This window comes from Callorhinus ursinus, unplaced genomic scaffold (assembly GCF_003265705.2).
Source record: "Callorhinus ursinus isolate GAN/ISIS: 27379988/994484 unplaced genomic scaffold, GSC_fseal_2.0 scaffold35, whole genome shotgun sequence".
Taxonomy (NCBI): domain Eukaryota; kingdom Metazoa; phylum Chordata; class Mammalia; order Carnivora; family Otariidae; genus Callorhinus; species Callorhinus ursinus.
The window spans coordinates 7,205,621-7,212,071 of record NW_027397097.1 but is presented as its reverse complement, the minus strand read 5'-3'; the positions used below and the strand labels follow the sequence as shown (position 1 = coordinate 7,212,071).

Below are 6,451 nucleotides of genomic sequence, written 5' to 3'. Positions count from 1 at the left end.
GGAAAAATATCCTTAAAATGTTTTCTCCTCCGGAAAGTGGGGCTTCCTTTGTATTCAGACATCCAGGATGGCTGAGGAGTGGGTACAGCCAAAGACCACGAGGCTGGACCCTGTGGTTTGGGTTTGGGGCTGCTGCCAGGCCCTCTTGCAGGTAGGCTCCCTGGGCTCTGGTGTCCATGGCTATAAAGGGAAGGGTTGGGAGCTCTCTGAAGGGAAGGCCCTGCCAGCCCTGGTTGTATAACTCCTTCTGAATCCATGTCCAGGTCTCTGAGGGCATGACCCTGCCTTTTGAACCCAGCCCCCGGTCTCTGGCTCAGGACTAGAAAGTGTGATGTGGACAGGGCTGGGAGAGCTGATCCTCCCGGCATGGTGGGCAGGCCAGAAGCGCCCTGCAAGTGGCAGCTTCTTCATCTTTGACCCAGTGGCCCGGGGCCAACTGAGGCCTCCCTGGGCCTCCTCTACCCCATCTGTTCAATGAGGGGGCTGATCTTTGTGAGGGCCCCTCGAGCTCAGACTTTGGGAGCCTCCACCTGAGCACACGGTTGCCGAGCCTTCTGTGTCATTCTGCCTCTGCATTTATGTCCTAACCCCATCTCAGGCCAGTCCATTCCCAGACAGATTCCACGAGTGAGTGTGGCGGACGTGAGTGAGTGAGTGGATGGGTGGGTGTTAGTGAAAACTGGAGAAAATGAGCAAATTGGTAATTGGGAGAACAAATGAGCCATGTGAGTGAACAAGGGCCAATCATACAGGAGTCCCGGGGAGGAGGGAGAGGACAGGGGCTGGCATTGTCCGGCCAGCAGGCTACAAACGGAGACTGCCTTCAGGTCTCTACCTGGCGGATGGAAGGCCCTGGATGAAATGTTGCTGAATTAGTGGTTGCCCAGCGTCTTGGATTCGTGGACAGAGAGAGACGGGATCTGAGGGGATAGGCCAAACTCAGACAAGTTCTAGGAGTGGGGAGGGGAATGGAGGAAGGCAGGAAAGAAGGAACATGGGGTCTTTATTTTCAGGGGGTGTGGTGGGGCAGGATAGATGGCTCTGCTTCAGCAAGGTCCACTGGACTCAGGGGTCTTTGCTCTCCAGATGCTACATCCCAGAGTTGGGAGATGATCTGGTTCAGCTGGGCCACTGCTAGTAAGGAAGTCCTGGCCACCGGTGAGTGGGAGAGGTAGCAGAAGCTAGACTAGACCTCAAGCGTCACTGGGTTTCCCCAGTCTTCCCCCTCTCCCCCTCCCTTGCTTCCCTGCTCTTAGGTGGGGAAACTGAGGTTGAGTGAGGCACTTCCTGGAATGACCTCCACAAAGCTGCTGGTGGCCTCACCCTCAGGGGATCTGAATTCCCCAAGTTGGATAAACTGATCTGGGCCCCAGATGGACTGGGGTAAAGGGCCCCAAGGGTCAGGTCAGGAACACCATGTGAATGTGGTACCAGGGGTAGGATGAACAAATAGTGCTCGGGAACTGCCAGTGTCCAAGCGACCCTGGCTGGGCTTGGGTCCAGGCAGCCAGATAATGAACTCAGACTAAGGTTGCAACAAGTTTCCTAATTTTAAAAATGACTTTTATACTTATGCGTCATCTGCTATCTGCGAGCCTCAGGCTGTTTTTCTTTGCACTGTTACTTCAGTCCTGACCTATTGAGAAACACAAGGGGGCAAGAGTCAAGAGCTGTTCTACCCCCACCCCCAGATACTGAACCCCTTTGATGCATTCCTACTCCCTGCTATGCCACAGGGAGGCAGGAGGAAATAGGACATCTAGGTCCCTGCCCTCCAGAACTTGGCCCCTTTTCCACCCAGGGGACCTCACATATTGAGGGCTTCCTGTGTCTGCACTGTGCTGGGCCCGGAGATATAACAAGGCACAAAGCAGACAAGGCACCTCACTCAGACAGTTTGTATCTAGCAGGGAGAAAGCCACAGTGAACATATGCACAGATAAATATGATACTATCACATTGTGACATGTACTAGAAACAAAGTAAAATAAAATAAAATAGCTAGAGCCTTGCTACTTACTACAGGTGTGGTTTGCAGACCAGCAGCATCTAATCACCAGAGAGCTTGTCAGGAATGCAGATTCTCAGGGCCTGCCCAGGACCTACTAAATTGGAAACTGCATTTTTTTCTTTTTCTTTTTTTAATAATTAGGAGATTAATATATACAAAATGACATAAGATAAGGCTAGACCACCTTACATGGACTTCTATAGTATCTGTGGCTTTTCATGTTGCTATTCCAGACCATGTCTTGTAGTAATCATTAAATGAGATTGCTTTAGTTGATCTGATAAGTTTATCTGGATCTTTAGGAAACTCAGGGCTGTTATTTCTCAATTGTGTTGGTTGGTTGAAAAATCTTAGAACTTCTTGTTTGTACAGAGATTCATCTTTAATCAGCATTTGGGCTGCTTCCAAATTCACTGGATTTTCTAGCACTGGATTAGAAAGCATAACCTGGAGAGTAAGTAAGATGCTCCTCAAGGTATAGCTTTTATTCCACTTACCGGGGTCATCCAAAATATCTATACAAGCCCGACCAGTATTTTGGTCTACATTTGGATGAAAGGGAATTGTTAGGAATTTCGCAACTGGACGGACAAAATTGTATTGTGATGTAAAGTTTATTTTCAGTTGGAAGAATAATCCATGCCAAAATGTATTTTGTAGACCTTCAATATCGGCTCCCCATTCCATTAGATCTTCACTTACAGGAAAGGCAGTAATACCCTTAAAATTGCTCTCCTTCAACTCTTGGAAGTCTCTTTCCAGCAAGAAGTAAGCTCTGCAGTGCATGATAAGGCAGCAAAGGGTCTGGCACTTGTCCCCACACGCCTAGCGTTTACTCTGAGACAGGTGTCTGAGATTATGGGTCACGCTCCCACACCTACTAAACTCATGTAAACTACTTGTTTTCTAGAGCCCCAGAAAGCTCTGTCCTTCCAAGGAAAGTGCCTCTAAGTTGGATTTACGACAGAGACTTTTCTTTCTCCTCTGACTCCTCCCAACAGAGACTTCCAGAAGGAAAACAGGCACGTTCTCAACTGCGGCGTGTCACTGCAGTGCCAGCTCACAGCCCAGGCTCAAAGCAAACTTGGAGGAGCGCCTGGGACAGCTCATGTTGTTCGTGCGTGAAGCGGGTGCGAGAGGGGGAAGCAGAGGCAGCCCCCCCCCTTTTTTTTAAGATTTTATTTATTCATTTGCCAGAGAGAGAGAGCCAGAGACAGAGCACAAGCAGGGGGGTCGGCAGGCAGAGGGAGAAGCAGGCTTCCCGCTGAGCAAGGAGCCCCATGCTGGAGTCAATCCCAGGACCCCGGGATCATGACCTGAGCCAAAGGCAGATGCTTAACTGACTGAGCCACCCAGGAGCCCCTGGAAACTGCATTTCAACAAGATCCCCAGGGCATGTCTGTGGCCAGGGAGTCAAGCATTCACTCCCAACATAGTTATTACCCCAGGGGAGAAGAAATACCTGTGCTGAGACCTCAATGCTCTCAGTTTCTGGAGGATCTATCTCCGAGGCAGAGGGAACAACCAGTACTACTGATCATAAAATATTCTCCTTAAAGACTCAACTAACTCCCTGGGTAACCTTAAACAAGTCACTCTACCTCTCTGGGTCTCAGCAAAATTGAGGAGTTGGACTAAGTAGAGACTCTTTCAAGCTAAAAACAACCCCCCCCCCAATCCCACTGTCTTCTGAATGGAGAATTTTGAGGCATCAAGAGTCCATTGGCCAGCTAAGAGAGCTATTTGAGGGAGCGGCAGGGTCCCTTCTCTGGAGTCCTCATGTCACCCTAAGAGGCCCGGGCCTTTTCTCTTACTTGAGAATACAGGCATCTCTGCAGTTCAGGGAATCCACCGCAAACTTCACTGTTTGCTGACCAGAGGAGACCCAGGAAACTGGCAGGTCTTTCCATCCAGCCTCCACTCCCAACTTCCTCCCTGTCACTCCCGTCCCTCAGTTCTGGGAGGGCCCAGTCCTTCCTCCCACTAATGCAACTAGGTTGGGGTCAGCCTAAGGGCTTCTGGGCTCGCTGAGTGAGAGGCAGAGGCAGAAGTGCTCCCTTGCAGATGGGTCAAAGGTCCAGACTATCAGAGTCGAGTGTATTATAGGGATCATGCAACCCTACCTCTACTTTATTGACAAAAAAACTGAGGCTCCAATTTATACTTCTTTTCTTATTTCTTCATTTGAGAGAGAGAGAGAGAGAGAGAGCACAAGCAGGGGGAGAGGCAGAGGGAAAGGGAGACGCAGACTCCCTGCTGAGTGGGGAGCCCAACGTGGGGCTCGATCCTGGGACCCTGAGATCATGACCTGAGCTGAAGGCAGACGCTTAACCAACTGAGCCACCCAGGCGCCTCTCCAATTTATATTTCTAATCATGTTTTATTCACTCCCCTGGAAGGATTTCACTGATATATGTATCATTTACAATAGGGCTATGATATTTAAAAATTCTGTGACCAGGGGCGCCTGGGTGGCTCAGTCATTAAGCATCTGCCTTCAGCTCAGGTCATGGTCCCAGGGTCCTGGGATTGAGCCCCACATCGGGCTCCCTGCTCAGCGGGAAGCCTGCTTCTCCCTCTCCCATTCCCCCTGCTTGTGTTCCTTCTCTTGCTTTGTCTCTCTGTCAAATAAATAAATTAAATATTTTTAAAAAATCTGTGACCAGACAAGATTAGTCACTCATACAGAAAACATGTCTGTCTCTCTTCTACTTGGGACCCCCTGTGGACAAGAAATTGGTCTAATTCTTCCTTGTGACTCCAGGACCACAAGCGCTCAAGAAAGTTTCCTTAGGGGCGCCTGGCTGGCTCAGTTGGTTAAGCGACTGCCTTCGGCTCAGGTCATGATCCTGGAGTCCCGGGATCGAGTCCCGCATCGAGTCCCGTATCGGGCTCCCTGCTCAGCGGGGAGTCTGCTTCTCCCTCTGACCCTCTTCCCTCTCGTGCTCTCTATCTCTCATTCTCTCTTGCTCAAATAAATAAAATCTTTAAAAAAAAAAAAAAAGAAAGTTTCCTTAGTTTATTGACTGAAAGGATGCATGAATAAAAACTATGGGGATCTGTCTACCTTGGTGTGCTTCCCAGCTATTTCTTCACTCTTTCTTCCATTTTGTTCACTTGACCCACTTTTACTGAGCTCCCCCTCAGGGGAAACCCTCAGGGGCAGGCTGTCAACACCAGTACCTGGACTCCAGAAACCTCAGTGGTGGTGGGGCCTTGGCTCAGCTGCCTCCTTTCAAGATGGCCAGTCCCTGACAGAAGACCTCCAGGAGACACCCTTGCTGGGGGGACCTCTCACTCTGCCCACAGGGCTGGCCCTTAGACTGGGACCCAGGCCAGAGTGCTGCCTGCATTTCTCGGTTGGTGGCCCCTTCCTCCAGTTTCAAAGCCAGCAAAAGCTTTCTCATATTGCCACCTTTCTGGTCTTTCTCTTCTAGTTACAAGAACTGTTGTTATTTTGTTAGGCCCACCTGGGTAATCCAGGATAATCTTATCTCAAGGTTCACTGATTAGCAGTCTTAATTCCGTCTGTACCCTTCATTCCCCTTTGCCATGCAATCTAACATAATCACAGATGCTAGGATTAGGACATAGCACCTACCACACTCCTCAACCCTTTCCACTTTGTTTTAACCTACCATGCTAGTTCTTTAAATGAAACTTTGTACAGAAGCCCAATGAATAAAATAAGTTGAGAAGAAACTGATGTGGCTGAAGTAGGATGAGAGGGGCGACAGCTGCACCCTCTTGACCATCTTTCAGCTTCCTGAAGGGGTAACAACTTTGTGGAGTTCGCAAGTCAGGGAAAGACGAGAACAATCTTAAAGGCAGGGTGCTAAGGGGGGGAATGTTTCTCCCTCTCCCTGTATAACTATAGTATATTTGAAAGTATACATATGTAGCGTATATTCTATACAGTATATATAGAAGAAAGGATATATCTATTACAATTTTTCTGATTTCCTGCATCTATATTTATGAATACATACATAAACAGTAAATAAAAATTTACATGGGAATGAAAACATGAATTTAAGGAACCACGGGTGGTGGTGAAAGGGTACTTTATATTTATTAGGTCTTATTTCTCAAGCTGAGTAATGGGCACATGAATTGTTTTCATATTCATTCTCAATATATTTGAATACATTAAGTTCTTAAAAAAATAAAAAGGAAAAGTGGGAAATGTTTTCCAGGCAAAGGTACCAACTTGAGCAAAAAGCCCAGACACACAAAATAGCAAAAATACTGATGACTCCTCAATATAACCGCACCCTCCGCAGTAACTTCCAAAGCCTTGCTTCCCCTCTTCCTACCTCACCCCCTTTTGCCCGGGCTCACCCCCTCCGCTGACCTTTCCGACCAGATCGGCTCCCTCCCCTATCAGATAGGCGGCCCCCGTCCTGGCTGCAAGGGTACACCCTTCTTCTGCCCGCTTCG

General features: G+C 48.6%; 1 pseudogene; it reads right to left on the bottom strand.

The window, feature by feature from the left end:
• Positions 1-2,222: 2,222 nt before the first annotated feature.
• Positions 2,223-2,939, bottom strand: LOC112840835 (ubiquitin-conjugating enzyme E2 U pseudogene; annotated as a pseudogene).
• Between the last annotated feature and the right edge of the window lie 3,512 nt (positions 2,940-6,451).